Source organism: Stegostoma tigrinum, chromosome 31, assembly GCF_030684315.1.
Source record: "Stegostoma tigrinum isolate sSteTig4 chromosome 31, sSteTig4.hap1, whole genome shotgun sequence".
Lineage (NCBI taxonomy): Eukaryota > Metazoa > Chordata > Chondrichthyes > Orectolobiformes > Stegostomatidae > Stegostoma > Stegostoma tigrinum.
In genome coordinates this window covers 21,310,186-21,336,430 of record NC_081384.1, presented here as the reverse complement: position 1 = coordinate 21,336,430, position 26,245 = coordinate 21,310,186, and the positions used below count along the sequence as shown (strand labels likewise).

Below are 26,245 nucleotides of genomic sequence, written 5' to 3'. Positions count from 1 at the left end.
TTCATGCATGACGAATTGCAGCCAGACATTAAAATGAGATGAGATATTTCCATTGTTTCAGAGCTCAGTGCTTAGCTGTGGTATGGACAGGCAATACTTGCCATTTACTTCTGCCAAGCTCCTTCACAACCTGAGCTTTAAGAAGATACTGACTTCCTACCGTGAGGCTATTTTCTCTGAGACTGGGGGACAGGAGCTGAATGACAAAGCAGTGGAGACCATGCATCTTTCATAAAATTGCCTGTTCAATTGTTCCAATTTCCATGTAATCCCACCAGTCACAGGCAGGCAGCCACAACTGCTTCTAGCTTGTCTGTGACAGAAGCACATGAAAGCAGGAGCTTGTCAACCTACAAAACTAAATCTTGACTTCCTACTTCCAAAGACAATGATGTATAGGTATGCCAGCTCACTCTGCTGCATGAGCAGCTGCTCATTGTGACATTTGCTGCCACCATCTTTAAGTGTATGAAACTATTGGGCTTGTTTGGTCTTGTGTTAGGCCAGGGGGTGAGTTTCCTCTAACATGATATTTATTGCACAATAGCAACCATTTCCAGGTTACATTGATCTGATGGAAATTGTTATAGAAACTTTGAGGATGGACCAGATGTTATATTTCACTCTTAAGAGACCCTATTGTTCTACCACAAGTCCACGTAACACTGTCAGTGTTATGTATTGCACTCCTCTGTATTAGCCCTTTGAGATCCATATCCAACAACGATAAAACTTTAAATTCTGCCCTTTTAGCTATTGAGAAATATTTCAAATTCACCTTTTCTACATCTGTAAAAGACACTTAAATACATTCCTAAAATATAAAACACTGCACAACCTATTTATCTGCAGTATTCTGTACCACCCTGAAACCAAGCCTTATTTCTGTTCACCACAGTGAAAAGTAGGGCAGTTCTCTAAATAACTTTCCACCCTGCAATTACAACACTTCTATCACCTCCCCTACTAAGACAGGGACCTCGTTGGTCAACATGACTTCAGGACTTACTACAAATGCACCTTGTCCTAGGCCACTGCAACATTAGAACTCTTTCCCACATCTACTATTCTCCAACTGAACAAGGGACAGATTCATGAAGAAACATCTTTTCTGATTCCCTTCTCAAGTTAAACGTAAAAGACGAAATCAAAGCAAAATTGGCTTTCTTATTCTAACTGGTTTAATTCTAGTTTATCTAGACATCAACATCCGATAACAATGATAGAAATGAATATCCAACACACAGTCAACACCCAGCTTGCATCTTTTTTGCTATAACGGACTGGATAAAGGAATGTTCAATGCAATCAGATGTTTATTTCGTTTAAAGCATTCTTCCAAAAAATATGCCTGTAACTTATAATTATCTTTTGCCTCTCATATATACTGTAATACTTTACTGAAACGGAAATTCTGTCATGTTATTACTCCATTAACAACACTATGGTGACTCATCAGTGATTTTTATCAAAAGGTATTTTGTTTCCAACATGATGTATCACACCAAACACAACACTCCAACTATGCTCCATTAAGGAAAATTCAAGAGTTTTCAGGTCTGGAAACAGTTTGCAAAGTATAACTGTTGAATGATGAAAGATGCCATCTTTAATAAGATGAATGCTCAACTGTTGTTCTTACCTGTTTTTTTTACATAATTGAGCATTTTGTATGTTCTTTCACAATTGAGCACTTAGAATTTCTTTAAGGGTGAGGATGTGATATTCTGGCAAGATGGAAGAAACATGCAACAATCAAAATGCTCTTACGCTGTTGTTACCAACTTGCTTAAAACCATAAGATTATAAGACATAGGAGCAGAAATTAGGCAATTTGGCCTATTAAGTCTGTTCTGCCATTCAATCATGGTGATAATTTCCTCAACCCCATTCTCCTGCTTTCTCCCCGTTACCCTTCATCTCCTTGATAATTAAACATTCAGTGGCGTTCATCCATCCACTGTTTCAATGACCATAACTGTCTTTCTATTACTACCAACTTTGCAAAATAGTGAAGATGTGAATTTCATCAGTATCTGAAGACTTAGCATCAAATTTCAGTAACAAATCCACTAGCAGTTGGCTTTCTAACAGTATTAGCAATGGCCTGCTAAACCTGGCATGCAATGGGTGAAAGAAATAAACAGGATAAATATTATATACATGTACTTGCATCCTATCATTCCAGAATTAATGAATATACACCGGAATCTGCAGATAATATGTACCAGTTCTTCACTTTGGCTACTCTGGATGGACTTTTATAAAATCATTTTTTTTATTGGAATTAAATGACCTTTTATGATACTTTTTAAAGGCCTTATTGACTGGAATCTCACCCCACTCCAATGCAACAGATAGAAGTGCTCAGTTTATCATGATCGGCCTTAATATCCTCACTCCCCTAGTTTATTCCTTGGTTATTTCAAATAATCCTCTTTTTATCTCTCTTTCATTACAAATTTTGATTAATTCAGTTCCTCTTTGTAATTTCACAACTGTATTAATATGTTTGTTTTTTTTATTTAGACTAAAGAAAAAAATACCTCAAAACTTGTAATTTGCCAGTTTGCTAGAATGTATGGAGAAAAACTTTTTGAAACAATGAATGTATAGTTTCATTCAAAACAGATGAGAAAGTGTTGATTATCTACCTTAGTGTAAATCAGCCACTACTGCCTATATGTCAACTAACGTAGCACAGCACAGAAGGTAGACACTTGGCATATCATGTCTGCACCAGCTCCTCAAATAAGCCGCATTTACTGACTCCCAGTCTCCTGCTTTTTCCCCATATCCTTGCACATTATTCCCATCCAAATAATCCTCCAATACACTCTTGAATGCCTCCACCACACTGCCAGCCAGTGCATTTCATAACCAAGCACAAGGTAAAGTTGCCATAGTGTTACAGCTCACAGGGCATGGTTTATCCCGAGGGTCACTCTGTATCAGGTGAGGGGAGGTTGAGAAACTGAATCCTTCATGGCAACCTGAGGAATTGAATCCACACTGTTCATGTCACTCTACATTGCAAACCAGCTGTCCAGCCAACTGAGCTAAATCAACCCCCTACCCTAACAACTTAATGTATGAAAAAGCCTTTTTTTCCTCACCTCACCATTGATTATGTTACAAATCACTTTAAATCAGGGCCCCCTGGGTCTTGATCCTTTTATGAGTGGGAACAGTTTCTCCCTGTCTACTCTGGGTAAGGGTTATAGTCAAAAAGGGCTGTAGAGTGGGTTCTATGCTTATTTATGTTACCGTATGTTACGTAGCCACAACTGAACACATTGTATTGGCTCCATGGCACTGACAGGGTGAATAAAGCAAGATGGATATCTTTAAATCAGAGTATCACATATCATGGTGTCATGTAATTATCTGCCTAGTCTGAAAATTGCAGTAACACATCACATAATATGCACGAATATTGCTTTTATAAAGGCTGGCCAAAACTTAAAGCTTACTTTATAGCAGCTCCCCCAACCCCCTTCCACAAGATATGTAAAGAATTTAGCTCAATTAATAATTGATGAAAAGTAGAACAATTTCACTGAAACATCATTATGGATGTATACCAAAATATCAAGGAACTAGAAAAGTCCTTGAGGAGCTATAGCCTTTCATTGTACACACAACAATTTAAGATGGATTTATTAATAAAGAAAAGATGAAAGGGCATTCAAAGATATTGGCAGATAAATTGGGCTTACCAAATCTTACATACTCACAAATATTACACTCCAATACAGGTAGCAAACAACACTGCATAAAAAGAACTAATTTAATCTAAAGAAAAAACAAAATAGTTGTGGATGCTGTAAATCAGGAACAAAAACAGAAGTTGTTGGAAAAGCTCAGCAGGTGTGGCAGCATCTGTGGAGGAAAAAAAAAATCAGTTAATGTTTCGGTTCCAGTGACCTGAAATGTTCTGAGGAAGGGTCACCGGACCTGAAACATTAACTCTGATTTTTTTTCTCCACAGATGCTGCCAGGCCTGGTGAGCTTTTTCAGCAACTTGTTTTTGTTCTTAATTTAATCTAAACTTCTTACTTTAAAAGATTTATTCAGGAGTCTCTAAAAGGAGCAATTTTGTAAGGTAACCCTCAAAATTGTTTACCATTCCATTCTCATTGTATGTTTTTTAAACACTATAACGGTTCAGATTGTCATTAACACAGCTCTTGCCCTTTCGATATAACACATGAAAATTATCCCAGGATTTGGACATGCATTTTGTAGGGACCAATGCAGTATTTGCGTAAGGTCAGCTAACTCACTAAATACCACTTAGATTTCTTCCAAGTACAACATATTTTGGCACAAACACTTTTAATATCCTTAGCAAGCTAACTTGGCAGCCAGGTTCAGAGGATGTTGGATTCCATCTTTCAGAAGCTGCAGACCCACAAACTGTAAGAAAAAGTAACTCTGAGGTTAGTACTGAATTGATTTTTTGCAACAAAATCCTTTTCAGTATTTTTCTTTTATGTCTAAGAGCCATTTATGGTACAGAAGAAAGCCATTTGGCACATGGAGCCCATGCCATTTCCCTAAGGGGCACTCTAGTCCGTCTCGCCTCCCCACACTTTAGCTCTGTAATTTTAGTTCTTTCAAATGCATATCCAATTCCCTTTTTGGATCAGTGATCACTTTGGCATCTACCACCTTGGTGGTCAGGGAGTGCCAGGTCATTAACACTTGCTATGGTGAAAAGTAGAACTACTTCATCGGAATATCTCTATGGATCTGTACCAAAATATCAAGGAACCCAAAAAAAAACCTTGGTGAACTATGGCTTCTTATTGTTTAAACAGAAATTTAATGTGGATTTATTAATAAAGTGAGGATGAAACAATTCATGGGGATTGGCAGATTAACTGGGATAACTGAATCTTAGATGCTCACATACATTACACTCCCAATACTGCTATCAAACAACACAGCAATTTTCAGGCAGAATTGCGGCATAAAAAGAACCAATTTAAGTCTAAGAGATAGTAAGAACTGCCGATGCTGGAGTCAGAGATAACACACTGTGGAGCTGAAGGAACACAGCAAGCCAGGCAGCAGAGGAGTAGGAAAGCTGACGTTTTGGGTCGGGACCCTTCTTAAGAAACATTTCTGCAGAGAGGTCCCAACGTGAAATGTCAGCTTTCCTACTTCTCTGATGCTGCCTGGCTTGCTGTGTTCTTCCAGCTCCAGTGTGCTATCTAATTTTAAGTCTAGTTCTTAGTCAACAAAGTTCTTCCTCACACTTCCCTCTGCATCTCTTGTCCAAAACTTTAAATGTGTGTCTCTTGGTCCTTGTACAATCAGTTAAGAGGAAGAGGTTTTCCTTGTCTCATAATCCAGTACACATCTAACAAATCTTGCCCCAGTTTCGTTTGGTCCTAGAAGAATAATACCATTCTTTCCAACCCAATCTTGTAACTAAAACAATCTCCTATTATTGGAACCAGCCTCCTCTGCATTCTTTCAAAGGCCTTCACATCTTTTCAAAAGTTTAGTGAACAGTCCTAGATGTAGAACTCTACTGATGGTCTAATAGCATTTTATTAACAGTTCAGGATAACTTTCTTGCTTTTGTACCCATGAATTTCTAAAGAAAAAGATCCCTAAAAGTTCATGAAGTCCAAGATCCCATGCGCTTTGCTAACCACACTCCCATTTCATCCTGCCAGCTTCAAAGATTCTACTTCCAGCTCTTTCTGTACTGATCAATTTTTAAAATTATGCCATTAAGTCTATATCACCTCTCCCCACCCCTCCTGTTAAAATGAATCACCTCGCACTACTCTGCATTAAATTCCATCCATTGCACATTTACCTATGTCTAGTTATGAAGGCATTATGTATCATCCTCAGTGTTTGTCACTTTTCCAAAGTTGGTATTATCATGAAAGTTTGAAATTTTACTGCATATCCCATTTTTAAACACTAACCTTTAGGAATCAGCACTGTCCCAGTACCCACCAGATCAAAAATAACCATCTACTAGAATTTCCTACTTTCTATCATTTAGCCAAATTTTAAAATCAAAATTACAGATGACCATCTTATTCTAAAAGCCTTAATTTAATTAATCAGTCTTTTCTGTGGAACCCCGTCAAATGTGTTCTAAAAATCCAAACAAACATCTATCACATTTCCCTTCCTGTCTTACTCCAAATTCAGTTGCAAGGTGGTCCATGTTACTTGCTCCCCACAATCTTATGATTTCCTTCAACTTGTCCCCTTTAGCATTCAACCCTCCTACTTTCTGCTTAGCTACTTTATATACAGACAGCCAGCTCATACTATTAATCCTAATCAGATTTATAGGAACAAGTAGCTGTTATCATAATAGTGGAATTTCTCACATCAGAATCTCACTTTAAGGATGAGGATGATTGAACAGCAAAGGGATTGATATGAAAAGCTTGAAGCCCAACATCTGCTTTAGCTCTGAGCTAAATATGAATGGGCCAAAGGTTAATTCAAAAACCTACATTTCATGCTTGCTTATTTTGATTAATTCACTGGAGATTATCAGAAATACCCCCCAGAGGTTATATACTTGAAATTCATTCCAACAATTTAAGCTCAATCTTACCCACTCTACTACAGTTCTGTAAGAGCACTTAGAATATTGAGAAATCTTTCTTCAGAGAAGACATTGCTGCCCAGTGTTGAGGTGGCCAGACAGTAAAAATCCTATGAATTGATATAGCAGTCTGAGAATAACTCTTCACTTCATCGCAAGGCCAAATTAATTGGCTCTTCATTTCATTGCTGTTTATGTGGTTACATACATAACTCTCAACACTGTCCAGCAAATCACTTATTGTACGTGCATTGTTGACAAAAAATATGATAAAGTTGTAAATGTCCGGCTGGATTTTCTTTGTGGGATACTGAATCCTGTTATGGATCAGGCCAGACCTCCAAAGTATATTAAGGAGGCAGCCTAGACTTTTAGATTTTTCTAAAGGCAACTTTCAGGCATTGTGTTCCAGATATGAATTGATTGGTCTACCATTGCATTTTAGTAAACACACAATTTATTCTTACAACATAATTAAAATATGACAAAAAGGAAGATTTCATTACAATAACTTTACCTTGTTAAGCATTTCAATAAGGTAATTTCTTATTTAACCACGAACCATCAACTTTTCCAATGGAGTCAGCATTCCATAAACACAGCCTGGACAAAATTCAGCAACAGTTATGATTGTCACATGCTGTCACTCTCCAGTCCAGTAGAAATAAACTCCAAAAGAAACATTTTCTGAAGAAGGGTCTAGACCCGAAACATCAGCTTTCCTGCTCCTCTGATGTTGCTCGGCCTGCTGTGTTCATCCATCTCTACACCTTGTTATTTCCAAAAGAACAATTTGCTCCTCTGATTTTTAAGAGGAAGCCTCACTGCATAAGACTTCACTCTAGCAGCAGGGAACTCAAACTTTAAGGCCCAGCAGCCAGAAAAACACCACCAACCAACTGCAAACAAAACTAGAGTTGTTTTCTTTGGTCTGTGTGAACCTGACCCCATCCACTCATGATTATTTTGACTCATTCAAACACCCAGGGAGAACTCCAAGCTGTTTACCAACTACCTGAGAAAAAGGAGGTATTTCAGCACCACTGTGGCAAAACTGCTCTGCAAGAACCGAACACATCTCTTAAAAGGGACAGTATGGTCACAATCCCATCATCAGGCTCAAATGCATTTCAGAATTCACACCATGGGGAAGGCACTCATTCAATAAGGTTTTCCACTCAACAGGATGGCCTCCTCCTTCTGCTGCAAGCAGGTGAGTAAGTTAGGCCTCAAAGCTTGCCTGAAAATTCTAGGTCCCATGCTTACATAGAAAGCTGCTGCTAGATACCTAACTGGAGTTTGCAGCCTGTACAAACGTGGAGGCTGACTGAACATTCCCAGTAAACAAGTGCCATTCAATCTTTTTTTAATCTTTAAAGCATTAGTCCATTTATCCAAGTAAAGGTCGATTATCTGCTGCATGCAATAAATACCCTAGATAAGATGGAGCTGGAGAAAAGGTACGCTGGCTAGCCACATTACATTTCGTACTGTGCACCACCTTTCCTGCTTCTCCCAGTCAAGTCCAAAATTGTTGTTTATAATGACTAAACAGATCAATATTGCTTCTACAAGGACAGGCAAACAGCAAGCAACTTAGCCAGGCACAAACTGCACTTATTCTCTGAAATTAATTGTTACGTTTAAGATTGCAATTGTAACTGTCTTACTATAGCAACCATCCTTAACGTATTCTAATTTATTCAGGTGAATGGGGCATCTTGCTTTCAGTTATACAATTGACTCATTTAATCACAACTTCCATCTTTACATTGAATGCAATGCAAATTGTTGATTAACCATATGAGCTAAGACTGAAAACCGATGAGATAGAATGAGCTACTTAAAAGAATGCAATGAACAGGGTAATAGATGGTAACTTTTTTTTGGGCTGGTACAACAACTCAATGACGTTCTTATAACCTTTACAATGCCTCCACCAGGTAATATGTAACAGAAATAAATGCCGATCAGCCTTTGCATCTGTGTCCACTATGGTTTTAGACAAAGGATTGGAACATTTAATTCCATACAAATCTTTATTTATATTTTATGAAAATATTCATGTCTCTAACTAAATTTTTCCTTCCTATTCCATGAGGAGTCACCCTCTGCTATAACCATATATCTTTGCTGTTCTCTTTCTGAAATTAATTACCAGTGGCATTTTCCACTTTCCCTTCTCATGAACAAATTGATCAATGTTATCAGTCAGTCGTCAGCACTAAAAAGCAGCTCTTGGGATTTTAGAAACTGCCATTTCAATTCCAGCTGACTTCATTCTACCCTTATTCAATGTTTCTGCTCTTAGCTCAGCGGCTGGATTTTTTTAATGCACTCCTGGGACATGGGGGTCACTGGCAGGTCAGCATTTAATGCTCATCCCTAGCTGCCGTGAACTGAATGGCTTGCTCGGCTATTTCAGAGGGTTGCTGACAGTCAACCATACTTCTGTGGGTCTGAAGTCACATAAGTAAGCAAGTTGGGTTTTTCCAACAATTGGTATTAGTTTCACGGTCATGAGTATATTCTTAATTCCAGATTCTTTTTTAACAGAATCCAAATTCTGCCATGGTGGGATTCAAACCTGGCTCCCTATAACATTAGCCAACCTCCTGGCTTAATAGTCTGCTGATAATACCGTTTGACTACTGCCTCCCTTCAAAGGCTGGTTTGCAATGCAGGCTGACGTCAATAGTGTGGGTTCAATTCCCCACAATAGATGAGGTTACCGTGAACCGTGAAGGACTCTCCATCTCAACCCTTCCTCTTGCCTAAGGTGTGATGACCCTCAGGTTCAACCATCATCCGTCATCTCCATCTGGTGAGACAGCAGCCCGCTAGCTTTCTGGAAATATGATGACCGTACCTTTAACCTGCACTTGTTTCTGCTCTACCAAAGGCCCACCTCCCACCTCAAAATCCTCCCTTGTTCATCTTTCTTGGTGATCCCATTCAACACTTCTCACTGTCCTCCGCACCCCCAATCCCATTGCTCAATGTTTCACTCCTCGCAATTCTGCTACTGTATCCCATTAATTCCAAGGGCAGCATGGTGGCTCAGTGGATAGCGATGCTGTCTCACAGCATCAGGGACCCAGACAATTCCACCCTTGGGCGATTATCTGTGCAGAGTTTGCACATTCTCCCTGTGTCTGCATGTGTTTCCTTCCTCCAGGTGCTCTGGTTTCCTCTCACTGTTCAAAGACGTGCAGGTTAGGTGGATTGGCCATGCTAAATTGTCCACAATGGACAGGGATGTGCAGGCTAGGAAGATTAGCCATGGGAATGCAGGATTTACAGATAGCATAGGGGTGGAGTCTGGGTGGACTGCTCTTTGGAGGATCAGTGCAGATTCAAATGGACCAAATGGCCTTCTTCCACGCTGTTGGAATTCTCTGATTCTGTCTCGTGTCTATTTTTAATCAAACTGCCCAGACATGTTATGATGAACTTCTGGAGCAGGTGGGACTTGAACCCGAGCTTCTGGCCCAGACATAGAGAATGCTAGCACAATAGCCAAATAAGCTCTGCCAGAGGCAGGTCCTTGGCTTATTATCAACTGATGTTCTTTTTGAGCCATTTTCTTTGGAATTTTTCTTGTTTTTTTTTGTTTTTCCACAAGCCGACTAATTATCCTGTAACAAATACACTGCCCACAATGAGATCATGAGAGCTTCCAGATCGTCTGCACAGAATGCTACATCAGATTTACCCACCCCATCCACGCCAAATAAAATCAACTTACATTTCTGAAGAAGGTCCAGACCCAAAATGTCAGCTTTTCTGCTCCTCCGATACTGCTTGGCCTGGTGCGTTCATCCAGCTCTACATCTTGTTATCTTGCATTTACTTAATGCCTTTTACATTAGAAAAAAATCTCTCAAAAGACTTCAAGAGGAGTAATCGGGACAATATAACAATCTGTATACTTTTCATCCAAAATGGTTGAACATCTCCAGTGCTTTTCCTACTAAAACTCTAAGAGGATTGTCCACTTTTCTTGTAATGATTCTAACTTCAATTGTAAACAGTTGTGCCTAAACTGTCCATTTAATTTAGGACCTAAAGATAGCAAATCAGCAGTTTTACTTGGATACAACACCCATATGATTTTATGGTGATTCACTTTGAGATGGGAAGCCTTTGTGAGATTGGCTTAGAGGCACAAATGTCATTGTGCCAGGAAGTGGGGCACAGAGAGCAATTCAGGCTGAAAGTCTCCAAGGTTCACCACCAGGAATGTGAATCACCATCGTAACCTCAGAGCTCATGACCCAAATAATTATAGAACTACTATCATGACAACTGTCACCAACATAGGTGAACATATATTTGTTTATGGGTTATTGGCATTGCTATGGTTGTAGCATTTGCCTATCTTTTGAACTGAATGATTTTCTAGACCATAGCAAAGGAAAGTTAATAATCAACCACATTGCTATGTTTGGAGTAAGTAAGTGAGGGAGGGAGGGAGGGAGGGAGGGAGGGAGTAGGCTTCCAGCCCTAAAGAATAGTGAAATAACTCCACAGAGGCTGGTATCCCATCACCAGTCACACTTTATTCACACACGCGCGCACTACTTGACTGGTCCAGCTTCCTCAAAGCCAGCTCTCAGAGTGACAGCCTCTGACACTCCCATTTTTATCTGCCAGGGCTCCCTGATTTGGGTTGTTAACCTGATCCAATCAGGAAACTCAGATTCTATGAGGTCCACCTGACTGAACTCGTTATGATCACTACAAGTACTGATGCATTAGATGGTTTTTACAACATCTCATCATCACAGTTATGAAGACTAAATTTCAATTCCAGATTTTAAAATCGAGTGCAAATGCCACAATGGGATTGAATCTCATGCCCCCACAATAATAGCTTGTATCCCTCAATTAACAGTCTAGCAGAGTTACCATAATGCCAGCTCTCCAACTGCCGTGAATGCAAAATCTTCATATTTTTCTTTTCAAACAAACCAACTTATCCAATTATCAAACTCTGACACAGAAGTGAAGATAACAGATCACAGCAATACTAAAATATCTTTCCAATATCTCATGGGAGGTGGTCGTCTCGTGGTATTATTATTGGACTGATGATGTTCTGGTGTCCCCAGTTCAAATCCCACCACAGCAGATCTGAATTCAATAAACACCTGGAATTAAGAATCTAATAATGACGCTGAATCCATTGTCGATTGTTGAAAAAACAAAACGCGTCTGCTTCACCATGCCCTTTAGGGGAAGAAAGCCATCCTTATCTGGTCTGGCCTACATGTGGCTCCAGGCCCACAGTAATGTGGTTGGCTCTTAACTCCCCTCTGGGCAATTAGGATGGGCAACAAATGCTGCCAAGCCAGTCTTGCCCTCATCCCAGGAATGAATAAAGAAAAAAACATTAACAGTTCTATATATAATGGTCATTCATCTTCTAGCTACAAACATCTGCACACAAGCCAATGTACTAAGTGATGAAAACAAGAACGTGCAATAGTAATTAATTACATTGGCTTTAAGAGTGAATTTAAAGCAGGGGCAATCACTTGAACAGAGTTAAAATTAGGTTTAATGTAGTTACCAAGAATACCAGAGATAAATCTGTGCAAAACTCACATCTAAATGCAGAGTCAAAAAAAGGAAATAAAGTGTCAATTTAGTTCAAAAGCAGATAACATCAGTATGCTGAACAAACCGGACATAGGTAAAGAGGCTGTCATGCATAAACAACATGTATGTGACAAAACAAGCAACTGCACACATGGCTAGACTTTGGACCGGAAGAAACATTACCAGGAGTAGAACACAAGCCAAATAAAGCAGCATCACCAGCCATTTCACAGGAAAAAGAAGATCAAACCCATTTCGTCGGCAACAACTGGCCAAACATTAGGAAGAAAAACCACAGATGAACAAGGTTCACTATAGCCAAGAAGACAGGATATTTACTAATAGGCTTAAAATACTGAACAAACCCCCAAGCCATGATTTATCAATAAAATGAAGAACTGCGGATGCCAAAGATCTGAAACAAAAACAGCAGTCTGTTTTTTAATTAAAGATTAAAGATAATTAAAGCCACATCTATGCTATTGTCATTATATTTAACGAATTAATCTTTACTTTTCTAAAAACTGTGTCTACAATGAGATGACTGTTTAATTCAACATAAATCCATTGGATTGACATAATGACAAAAATAATAAATGAAAATTAACTAACTAGGTAGAAACATTTTCTCTGAAGTAATCTTCAGAGTAAGTGCTTTTCTTCTTCCTTTCTATGAGGCAGTCATACATTTTACGCAAAGTGATTGGATGTTTTCTATTCAAGTTCCTTGGTACCCTGTCACTTTAACTCAAGCACCTCAGCTAAGTGAATTTAATCAGTAGATCAGGTGAGCATGAAATGGAACCCCCTGTGAAAAGGAAGCACTGAATCCTAGGGTTGAGGAAAGAATGACATTATTGAGCCATCCCACATTAATCCTCCTTCCTGCAAGTTGCTATTTTGTCTCATCAACTGGTAAAAAACATGAAGGGCCAGAGTGGGGAAACCATGCAAGGCAAAACAACAAAATTGCTCACGCGGACATTATGTTGTAAATTACAGTTTTGTGTCCTATCAAAAATGAAGCAGAGGTTAAAACTGTTTACTGGCTTGACATCTTGGGTAGGAATTGCTCAACCTAGCTCCTGGTCAGAACAAATGTGTGCCATGAACCGGTGACAAGGCTATTTAACCAATGTATTAGCATGCTGCCCCAGGATCCCGACTAGTTGGGGAGGGTGGGGTGGGAAGAAATAATAAGTCAAAAGGAGAGATTTCTTATTGATGGGTCCATGACATTCATGGGTTTGGTTTTTTTATATGTTTATCCATATATTGTCATAATAGGTGTTTTAAATTCATTTACAATACCTTGTATTTACAAGACTACATTAGCACATAGTTACACAAAGTTCTGTCTACAGATATTATTGTACGTTACATGTAAATGACTGACTGAATACACTACAATAAGTAATTATGTGCAGACAGTGACTGAAGACAGTCAAAACAAAAAACTTAATTGATTTTTTAAAGTATCTTAATTGGTTTCCTACAGATCTACGCTCACCTCAGAACCCTTCCTGGATTGCTTCGGAATGATAATGGGATACCAAGCCATTGCTACATTTAGGAGACTTCACTCCCTGTACACACCTGAACACATCTCCGAAACCTGGGAAAATTCCATCTCAACAGAGTTTTAAATCTCATGAGATAATGGGAACTGCAGATGCTGGAGAATTCCAAGATAATAAAATGTGAGGCTGGATGAACACAGCAGGCCAAGCACCATCTCAGGAGCACGAAAGCTGACGTTTCGGGCCTAGACCCTCTCTGATGAAGGGTCTAGGCCCGAAACGTCAGCTTTTGTGTTCCTGAGATGCTGCTTGGCCTGCTGTGTTCATCCAGCCTCACATTTTATTATCTTAGAGTTTTAAATGTAACAGTGCAACATCAGACTATTCAGCCTAATAAAATGGTGTTTCATTCAGGAAGTACTGTATTACAAACATCTCCAAACACATCACAGCATGCACCCTCTGTTGTCATTCCAATGTGTTCCGCTGTCAACCTCTCCTTCAGCTTTGGATGCACAGTTTATGGTCATCGCACTTACAGACTCTGCAATTTTTTTCCCTAAACCACACAGCTTAACAACTGTTCTTTAATATTCTCTGCAAAAACGTACTTCCAACCATGCCTTTGATTTTATAGCCCAAATTCTTACCCTCACGAAACAAAAGTCTTGGAACATTTTGTCTTGAGTTCCCATTCTGAATCCCTTTTTGATAAGCATGTATAGGACATGGAGTCAAGTCTGCTGTGCATGTTTTGTGCAATTTACGTTCGTTTATATATATCTAAAAGATGTTACTGAATTGCACAACAAATTCATAAGTTTTTTTTCCTGAGCTAACACAGTATAGAGTTGGATGAACACAACAGGCCCAGCAGCATCAGAAGAGCAGGAAGGCAGACGTTTCGGGCCTGAAGGGTCTTAATCCTGAAGAAGATTTTTGTTTTGTTTGTATGCTGACGATAAGAGAGTTGCATCTTAATGTCAATGTAAATCTACAATTGCTCGAAACAGCTAACAATGAGTTAAGGGTCCAGACCCGAAACATCAGCTTTCCTGCTTGGCCTGCTGTGTTCATCAGCTCTACACCTTGTTATCTCAGATTCTCCAGCATCGGCAGTTCCTATTATCTTAGCAAGTTTTTTTTTCCTCTTTGTGTTCTCACATCAACCATTCTCAGACTGATATGAATTTCACTGGCCATTCAGTGATATTTTTGGTTCAGTCTATGCTGACGAGAATTTACATTGGAACTACTTAAATTATGCTGAAATTCCTACTGCTACTGAAGATTGTACGAACCAGCAATGCAATATGGATACAAAAAGCATGGACTGTCAACAGGGTTTCTTCAATTCAGTTTTGGCATGCATTTAACTAGTTTGTAGCAAATGGGTGCTCTACTATTTTTATGTTGTTGCTATAGTAACAACAACTAAACAGAGTAACAAAATTGTCTGGCTGCAAGACAAACAGCCCACAAGCTTTGCAGCATCTACAATAAATTTGCTTTTCCCCCGGTTTACATTTCACAAACGTGCAATCTTCCTGAACAAGTCACCTTACATGATGTGCAGTTTATTTCTTATATTAGGTTGCTGCATTTTGCATCATGGCTAGCAACTGCACTGACACACCCACATACAAACGTATGACTGCAGATGGTGTTGATATGTGCAAACTCTGAGGCTGAGGCGTCATTAACCTTCTGCAACACAATGCAGAACAAGCATTCAACTGAAAAATGGGATCGTCGAGTGTGCTGTTCACTGTCAGTATGCAAATACTGCATTTGCCTAGGAAAGATTATCCACCAAAAAATTTCCTTTTGCATAATATTTAATACAAAGTGCACTGCTCAGCATAATATGGAGAATGATAGAACATTACTAGGTTTGGCAACATGTTCCCATGATTACAAAGAAGCATAGGCAACAATGCATTCAGCACATAGTCAAGAACTCCTGTTAGGAGAGAAATGAGAGGAGAAAATTTAGTGAAATAGAATGGCTGATTTCTTAATGCTCAATTTCCTAATTTTCTCTTCTGACTAACCCTAGCTAATCAATGGTGTGAGGCTGGACAAAGTGGTGATATTCAATCATGATCAGCAGAAGCTGAAATAGAAAAGTTAACCAAGATTATTAGTACTGGAGTCCCAAAACAATGTCAATTAATCCAAGGTCCATAATGAGTAACACATTACTCCTAGCTTGCACCATAGCTCACGTCCACCATTCAGCCTAAATCCTGGGGGAAGAGGCAGCACACAGCAGCAAGGCTATTGGTCGCATGTTCTGATCCATTTCCAGTCAGTGGGACAGTTCATGATTGTAGCTTTTAAATACTTATACATAGATAAAGTTTATCTTTGTCCTGCTGTCAGGAAAATGTGTACGGTTCCAGCACAATGGAAACCAAGGTAAATGGGGCCATTCCTTTGTCAGAATTTAACCATGTTTATTGCTTAAAAAGCAACTGACAGGATATTTTGCACCTTATAAAGTTGTGAAAGTGGCAGGTTTATTCTCATTCCGTTCACATTGGTTATGAGCGCTGCTCAAACTGGGAAGACATTGAATGTACAGATAAAATCTTTCAGAATGGCAGAGGAGGAGGGTGGGCTCAGTCCGGGGGCTTGAGACAAATGCGCACCGTTGTGGTATTGGAATCCCGTACAACTGTGCTTCGTGAAATATGAAAGAAAAACAAAATCCAGGATCACAAGCACTGAAAAAAAAGGTCCAAGCCCCAACACAAAACTCACAAAGGTAGGCTACATTGCAAGGCTTTCATTTCAAACATTCCAACAAAAGTTGATGATATTAAAACATTAGATCAGTCGGTTGGACAGCTGGTTCACGATACAGAGTAATGAAAGCAATGAAGGCTTAAATCCTACACTGGCTGAGGTTACCATTGGAGTTTCCATCATTTCAACATCACCCTTTCCCTGTAGGGTGTTGATGCTCAGCTCATGGTGAGTTTAACCTATCTCTCTATAATGAGAAAAACAACCCTATGGTCCCCTGGGGCTATGACAACTTTACCTTATTTAAAATGAAACCAGGCTAATTGGGTTATGTGTGGTCTATGTTTTCATGATTCATATGTCCTTCACTGCTTTTCTACTTTGAACCACCTCATCGAACTTCTTGTCAGGTAGCATGCAGTAAGAAGTGATGAGCAATGCTTTTATTATGACTTTAATCATTACCAGGCAAGTCAGATCCTCATCAGTAACCTAACTTGATACATCATATTTTGATTTGCTTTGGTTTTAACAAAGTGGTCATTCACAGAACCTCAGATTTTGTGTGAATAATGAAGTTTATAAACAAAAGAAATGAAGATCAAATTGAATAAACCAAATCAGCTACTTATAAACACCACTCCAGTATGTTAAAAGCACAGTTAGGAATAATCCCACTTATTCTAATAAATTTCTTTATAAATTGAAAAAATCAACAAAACAGGCTTTGCATACATAGAAACATAGATATACAGAAGATAGGAGCAGGCGTAGGCCATTCAGTCCTTCAAGCATGCTCCGCCATTCTTCATGATCACAGTTGATCATCCAACTCAATATCCTAATCCTGCTTTTTGTTCAGAATCTTCAATCCCATTCACCCCAAGTGCTATATCTAGCTGCCTTTTGAGTACATTCAGTATTTTGGCATCAAATACTTCCTGAGGTAATGAATTCTACAGGCTCACCACTCGTGAAGAAATGTCTCCTCATCACTGTCCCAAATGGCCTACGCTGAATCCTCATACTGTGGCCCCTGGTTCTGGACACACACACCATCAGGAGCATCCTCCCTGCATCTACCCTGTCTAGTATTGTTAGAATTTTATAGGTCTCTATGAGATTCCCTCATTTATCTGAACTCCAACAAAAACAATCCCAACCTGGTCAATCTGTTGTCGTACATGAATCCCACCATCCCCGGAATCTGTCTGGTAAACCTTCACTGCACTCCCTCGAGAGCAACAACATCCTTCCTCAGAAAAGGAGACCAAAACTGCACACGATATTCTATCCGTGGCCTCACCAAGGCCCTGTATAACTGAAACAGCACATCCCTGCTCTTGTACTCGAAACCTCTTGCAATGAAGGCCAACATACCATGTGCCTTCTTTACCACCTGCTGCACCTACATGCTTACCTTCAGTGACTGGTGCACAAGGACACCTAGGTCCCACTGCACACACTCCTCTCTCAGTTTACAGCCATTCAGGTAGCAATCTGCCTTCTCGTTTTAGCTTGCAAAGTGAATAACTTCATTATCCAAATTATACTGCAAATTATACAATATGGAGCCAACATTAACACTTCACTCTATGGTAACTTAGAGTTACTAAACATTTCCCAGGCTTATCCGAACGTCACATGCATGGAATCTAGCTACCAGCACCACATTAACTGCATGGAGCCTCTTCCGCTGCTCACGACTAATTGACTGATCACTGGCTGCTGCTCACTGGCCCTCGAATCGATCTGAGACTCATTATCCCAGAGTCTTTCCCCTAGTCAGAGGCAAACTGACACGTTCAAGCATTCTTTGCCTTAAATGTAAGGGTCTTCAATTATCAAATTGTCATTCTAGACCGTTTTCAACTCACAGATCACATGGAGACAATAATAGTGAAAGGATTTTGGCACACATCTCACATCTGTACTTCATTGATCCCTGAAGTTCAATTCATTATTGACTTTGACTACAATGAGCCATGTAAAGTTGTTCGATCCTTGTTAGAGAAAATGCAATTATTCTGTTTTATGATAATGGAAGTATGTACATATCATACTGGCACCTCACAAGATTCTTTCTGCAAACTGACGCAAGTTTAACTGTCATAAGTAACTATTGTACTACTAACAGCAGATGTCAACAAATAATTTACAAGAGAGATTAAACAGCTAAATAATGGACTGAATCAGATCATAGAATCCCTACAGTGTAACAGGCCATTCAGCCTATCGAGTCCATACCGACTCTTGGAAGAGCATCCCACCCAGGCCTACCCCATCCCTGTAACCCTGCATTTTCTGTGGCTAATTCACTCAGTGTGCATATCCCTGGATACTTTGGGGCAATTTAACATAGCCAATCCAGCTAACCTATACATCTTTGGACTTTGGGAGGAAACCCAAACACAAGGAGGAAACCCACACAAACACGAGGAGAAGGTGCAAACTCCACACAGTCACCCAAGGATGGAACTGAACATGGTCCCTAGCACAGAGAGACAGCAGTGCTAACTACTGAGCCACGATACTGCCCACTCACTTGGCTGAAATGAAATATTACATTCTGAACTCATGAGATAGAAGCATCACAGTCAACAAAAACATTCATTCCCATTCCTTTGCTTTTCTTAATATACCTTCTTGCTGCACAAATGCTCATTAAGCATCATCTTCAACAGTCATTAACCAGCTTTTGGCATCATCACTGATACTAAATCAGCAGGATATTTCAGTTTCACTGCAGGATTTAGAAAGAATGCCTCCATATTGTGAAATGAGTATTTTTGCAGAGGCAAGTATGAAAAAGGCAAATTAAAATGATTATTATTTTATTCACAAATTGCTTGCCATAATGGCTGACCAACATTACACCTTCCATTAAGAATTATCCTGAAAAGAAAATTAATGAGAAAACAATCAAAAGAAGTAATTTAAAGTAGTAAATTATATCAGAATTAAATCCCCAAAATGCATTAGCAGAAAGCCACAGAAAGCACCAATAGAGTCATACTGTAATGACAGATGAGACTAAACCAGGTTCAGCATCTACTAATTCAAACATAAAACTTTGGAATACTCGATGACAATATCATGATTGATTTTTGTTTAAGCAGTTAGAGAATTTTTATAAAAACATTCAAAAAGGCACAGGGGTTCTTGTCCATTTTATATTCATATTTAGGCATACCCTCTATCCTTTTCTAATCAAGGAAACTATCACAATCATGAGAGGTTGCTCACTGCTGACACGACGATTTATTTCCACAAACACACACATTATCACTGTACAATAAAGTGTAAAATTTCAAACAATGCAATTAGCTTGAAGCTTCTAACTAATCATTTCATGCAATGGTTGCATTCATGGTGAACTCCGAACCAAGATGGCAGAATGTGCTTCTGCTCTACTCAGTACTGATCAGATAAAAGTGTCACAGTCCTGAAGGACCACAGGGCTGATCCTTCATTAGAGATCGGCTGGATGGATTGTTGATTTGTGATGTAGAGTGAGCAATACTTGCACTGGATGAGGTTACCCTGAAGGATGTTCCTCCTTGACCTCTCCCTCACCTGGAGGTGTGGTAATCCTCACGTTAAATGACCACCAGTCATCTCTCTCTAATGAGAGCGAGCAGCCCTACAGTCTGCTAAGACTATGACGACTTTATCTTTTACTGATCAGGCAGTTCACAAAATTAATCTAATGGGTATCTCTGGCAAAATTGAGTCATCGATCCACCCAGTAAGCATGTTCCTTTCCTTTTTGAAGTGGTCGTCCGTTGGCAAAATAAATTTGGCTAACTAGCATCTCTGGCGGCAATGTGAGTGAAGTATTCAATTCACCACAGGTACTCCACATGGGTCGCATTAACGACATTTCTCAAGTGTCATTGTCAATTGATGCAAAATAACCAACAATTACATTCAATGTCTTTGAAACTGCACACTACATCAAACTGGTAATGTGGCAACTAAAGAAAAATACAGCTTTGTCATCAGTAAAGACTGAAGGATAGAAACTATTAATGATCCAAACCCAATTCTTCAGTTACAGGTAGTGTGATAGCGTACAGAATTTTGTAACTGATCTAAATAAAGAATTCAATGCAATTGATGCTGTTCAACTTTAATTCATTGATGGATACTGTCAAAGGAGATAAATTGCTTTATTTTCCAAGCCGGTTGATTCATTTTACAAATTTGCAAGTTTCTTTTGATAAATAGCTATTGCGTGCATGTACTTATTGTCAAGGAAATGAAAACTATATTGATGTTTTAAATTCCAGATTCATCAGGAAAGGAGTAAGAGAGGAGTTAGGACTGGTAAGATGATTTGAGGGCAAAACATATTCATCACACTATCCTGGCACACCATCCCCTATCACCATTTTTACTGACCTCAATTCAGGCACAAGAAAGCTACCCATCAGAGGAACAGGAACCTGATTGAAAGAGAAGTGCCAAGTCACAGGACATACATGGTATCTTAAGAATGATCAGCAAAAACATTCTGCATCACCTCTGGCAAATCAGCAAAAAACAGCCGCAGCGAGGTTCCAAATCCAAATGACAGTTGTTTTTTAAAGTTTTCAAAAGGTTCCATGAAAAATACTCCCTCTTGGGATCCACATGTTACTTATCAAGATGGAGGTTCTTTCTGTGGGCCGCCGGCCATGGATTTTCACACCCCAACCAACACATGATCCCTGCGAGTCGCACCATTTCTGCCAGCTGCCAGCAGCAGTCAGTGTCAAGACTTGCAAATGACATCTTTGGGATAAATCTCACAGGGCCTTGATGGAAGATGGTAACAGGAAAGTAGACAATTTAACACAAATATGACGAGGAAACCAATTTATTAAAATCTCTCTAAATAAATAAAGTATATTTTGTTGGATCATGTCCGATTCAATAAAAGGTACGTTTGATGTCCTTCAGCCATTTGCCATCATTTACTTCAGCCCTGCACAACCCATGTCCTCCAGCCCAGGGAAAAGCACCAGAAGAATTCCTAGCAGTATGATTACAGAGCTTAATCATTTTAGAATGTATCACTGTATTGCCTCTACACAGTCAACAATTTCACTAAAGGTCCTTTTTTTTGACATTGTATATAATCCTAATTCTGCACATTTATCTCCAACATGAATGTGTGCCGTTTACTCAATTTACACTTCCTATTCCAAGTGCATCAAAGTTTTTTTTATAATTTTAAAATGCTTTGGCTATAATTAACAGACATGATCTTTGTCACGTATTGCTGGCATGCATTAATATACTGGGAGTACATAAGAGCACGAGGAGGAGATGCCTTTCACGACACAGTGGGGGGGAAAATCCCTTTTGGATTAATGAAACAACAGTTTAAAAAGCATCAGTATCTTGATTAACTGGAAACCATTCATGAATGGACTTATGTGGCAGATCATTATTTCTTGCCTACGTCGTGACAATGCATCACTTGTAGCCTATTGCAAAATGATGCAGTGTTTGACAGAAATATTGTTTCTCAGTAGATCCATCACAGTTCAATAATGGTACATCTCAGGATATACCAATATTGACTCAGCTCCAACCTCTATGATGCTCTGGCACTTTGAGAAGAAACACACAAGGGTTTGACACAATAATACTGTATCCATGCTATGAATATGGTGGAAACACAGCTGTAAAGTGAGTAAGCAGATGCAATGACATCCAGCTAACGGTGCTCCAAACAACGTTTTACTCCATCAAACCGACAGTCACAGAAGCTGAGGTGATTGTAGTAAATGCCATCAGCTCATGAAAATGCTTCAGTTATCACAGTTGCTACCGTCTTCACAACCAGGCTGTTCTCATAATTACATCACGGAGCACCAATGCCTGTAAATGTGGTTAAAGGACATGAAATCTACCTTTATTGAATCCGATATGATCCAACAAAATATACTTTTTTTGGTAATTTGTTTAGGGATATTTTAGCAAACTGGTTTCCTTTGTATATTTGCATTAAATTGTCTAAAATCGACTCAAACAAATCCAAATCCAAGTAATGGTCTTTTTCTAATCTTTAAGAAGTTCCATTAAAAATACTTCTCTTGAACTCTGCATATTACTTGTCAAGATGGAGGCTGTTTCTGTAGTCCCCTGACCATTGATCCACCATCTAGTTCTAGCTTCTTGTTTTCCCACCCTAAACTTCTCCACCACTTTTTCAAAGACCCTTCTTAAAACTTACCTCTTTGATCGAGCTTTTTGTATCTCCTCCTCATATTTCACCTTCTACAGCTCAGAGTCAACATTTGTTTACTATCACTTCAGTGAAAGGCCCCAGAACAGTTTTCTTCGTTAAAAGGCACAATATCAACAGATTATTGTTGTTATTGTTATTTCAAATGAACACACGCAAATTAAAAGCATGTATGTTTTAACAAAGTCGCAATTTAAGTCAACTGTATCAACTAAATGACTTATTGCAAAAGCAATTATTCCCATTAGGTACACCACAGAAAAAATGAGAGACGGTCTTTGGTTGCTTACTGGGAAAATCTGGTATGCTTTGCGAATTAATACAGACCACGCCAGGGCGGCATTTACGAAGCAAAATGCTTTATCCATATCTGTGTTACTGTCTAACGTATCCTCATTACAGACAAATGGTTTAAGAATCATATGTGCCCAAGCAATTTTGGAGTCTTTGCATCTGGAACATCTGCAGTTTGGTCAAAATCTCATTTTACCAGCTGCTGTTTTTACACTCATTCAGAAATCCAAGAATTCAGGAACAGGCAGCAGACACCCACGAACATGGATGATCCTTGAACAGCTTTCTGGCTATGTGCGCAATTAACTCAGAGCATTAAGTTGTTAATGCTGGCGTATACTTTATTAGAACAGGAAATGAATGCTTATTTCAGGCAGATGGACCCTTGGTTCCGCTCTTTTCATGCAACGTAAAACTTGTGATGACTTACAGCCAGATTGAGAAAGTTATTTTGAAACAGGATTTGCTCTCCCAGAGGGCTTGATAAAAGGAAGGCCCTGATTTTATTTTTGTGCGGTATTAAAAATTAGAATAAAAGATACATGGTAAGAACTATAACCATACTTCTCCTCTGAATAACTCCCACTTTTCCCATGCCAATATCAAGAGCTGGACCCTGTGAATTCCAAATAAAAACTGCAAGAACTGCGGATGCTGTAAATGAGGAATGAAAACAGAAGTTGCCGGAAAAGCTCACCAGGTACGGCAGTGTCTGAAGAAAAAATTATCTAGGTTAATGTTTCGGGTCTGGTGACCCTTCCTTAGAACTTTCCTGTGAATCCTATGTTAACAGCCTCTGAGGAGGGCAGCAAAATTTGGCCTTCAAATGTTTCTCAGAGAAGCTTCTGCAAGGAACTGCCTGAAATTTTGGTACATCTCCCGGGACCATCTATCCTCTCTTTTTTTGACGAGCTGTCATTTGCCTTTGTATGGACAAGCCAGTACACTACACCGTATGAGCTACTGTTTATTAAGAAAATTGCTGCCACTATCTTCTTATATTGTAGGTAATAACAGGGCCTGTTGTTAGGTAGAATGTAGTAGAGGGAACCCAGTCTCTAGTAGTTATCAAGATACAGATTTTCACATGCAATTATTTGCAGGATATATTGATATGACAGATATTGCTACAGGGACTTTGCGGAGAACCAGATGTTAAGTCACACTTCTTCAAGATCCTAAGCTGTCTGCCCACAAGTCCATATAACAACTTCATAGCGTTCGGTACCCTTATGGGATGCTGCTGTATTAACTTTTTCAGATCCCTTCAGACCCATTTACAACCAAAGGAAGTGCTGGTATAGCAGATTATGCTAATAATTTTGAATAACGAAAGTGATGTGCCATTCAAATCTCATGATTCTGAAGCCTATTTCATCGGCTTCCCAATAACTTGACAACCTCGAATTAAGATTCTGGCCCAGGGACAATCATGCAAGAAGCCACAGGACATTTTGAACATCCCTGAAACAGAATACAAGTTCAAAGAGCTTTGTCAGAACGGCTTACTGTAAATCATTTTTACTTAATAAGAGTTTGAATGAAATTGAAGAGCTCAGTCACCATTAATGTTATTCACCACTTCTGTTATATGGGACAATGGAGTCAGCCTGTCTCAAGCTGCTTCTTACATATTCCATTCTGAATGGCTTTTGACAGGAAGGTGGACTGGACCTTAGTCTAACATATAAAGACATTGAAAACGTAACACTCCCTAAATGCTGTACCGTCACATTGAGAAGGATTATATTTGGGGCTGGATCCTTGACTTAAATGCTAGAATGCTACACTAAACCAAGGCTGACAACTGGAATTACCCTGGTGAATACAGACTGCAATACTAACCTTTTCACTCTTCTACTTTAAGTTGGTGAGCAAATGTTTGTCTATTCAGCTCACAGCATAAGGGAGCTCATCTAATCAAGCACTAAATTTTACTTGTACTTCAGATAATGAGTATCATGTAAAGATGGTATTCATAGTAATCTAATGAATTCTATGACTCTGGCTAAGAGGTGCATCTTACAAATAGAGGAAATGTATAAATTACTGTTGGTTGAAAAATTATTGATACAAGTGAATCTCAGGAACAAACAGCTATCACTTGAAAGTTTATTAATCTTTCTATAACTGCAGCTTGACTTGCTAAGCATTTCCAGCGTTTTCTCTTTTCATTTCCAGTTTTCACCATCCACAGTATTTCACTTTAGATGTTGTCACGTGCTGCCAACTGAACACAGAAGCATTGCAACATAATAGATGCTACAACAGAATTATTCAACTTTGGCAGCAAGATAATTCAAAAGTACAGTCTCACTACATGTCCATGACTAACCGAAAATGATGATACGCTGATCTCACTGCCCATTTAATAAAGGAGTCAAAAAGTGACACTCATCTCTTCTGGGAGCATTGCGTGTTGAGTCAAATCAGGCTGCCCCACCTTCATTCTAATTGTTGGTTATATATTTATGTTATGTTGATTGAAGCCTGGGCACAGAATAGAAAAGCTCAGAGAAAGAAACATTAAAAAACACTATGTATATATTCAAGAAATAACATGTAACAGGGCATAATGATTATTACTATAACAGATGCAACTACAAACTCACCTGAGCAGTCGTTTCTACCAAACTATAACTTATTACAGTTTTGATTTGAATTTGTTCTCTTCTATGGTATCACACTTTAACCAATGCGATAGTTGTTCAGGATTAACTGCAGTTCACATGGGAATGTCCTCCCAATAGAATATACAACATATATATGCTTAACATTTCCATGATAGAATGCTATGGTGTAGTCAAATAACATGCCTCTGAATGGATATTTTAAGCATCTGATTGAAGATGATGCTTTTGTCAAGAGCTCACATGTTCTTCTTTTAAACGTTGTGACTTTTTTTAGCAAAGTTAAAAGTTTTTGTTCCTGCACATCAGGGCTGATATGTAAGAAATGAAACTTGTAAAAGGGAACATCAATTTACACAGCTAGATGACATCATGACATTTTACACTTTACTACAAGAAATCTCCATTATTATTGATGCCTTTCAAATAGATGGATTCATGTGTTAATCTGCTTTTCTTTTGTACCCATGCAGCATTTATTTTCAACATGGTAAGCTCGGAGGGACTATAAAAGTTATTCAGATCATGGGTAGACTTGATATTGCAATAGGGAATTTTTGGTGTTGAAACTGAAATATCCATTACCTCATAGATCACTATAATACACAGATCTACA

The 26,245-nt window shown here is 38.9% G+C and overlaps 1 protein-coding gene and 1 long non-coding RNA gene across 4 annotated transcripts in view; one reads left to right on the top strand and one right to left on the bottom strand.

Moving 5' to 3' along the window:
• The window catches only part of LOC125466205 (uncharacterized), a 49,041-nt gene extending 35,163 nt beyond the window's left edge, over positions 1 to 13,878 (top strand). Inside the window, exon 3 of the long non-coding RNA XR_007250403.2 lies at positions 13,695 to 13,878. This is a non-coding gene — a long non-coding RNA (uncharacterized LOC125466205). The remainder of the gene's footprint in view (positions 1 to 13,694) is intronic.
• The window catches only part of LOC125466203 (neurabin-2-like), a 211,184-nt gene that overhangs the window by 135,084 nt on the left and 49,855 nt on the right, over positions 1 to 26,245 (bottom strand). The window lies entirely within an intron of this gene.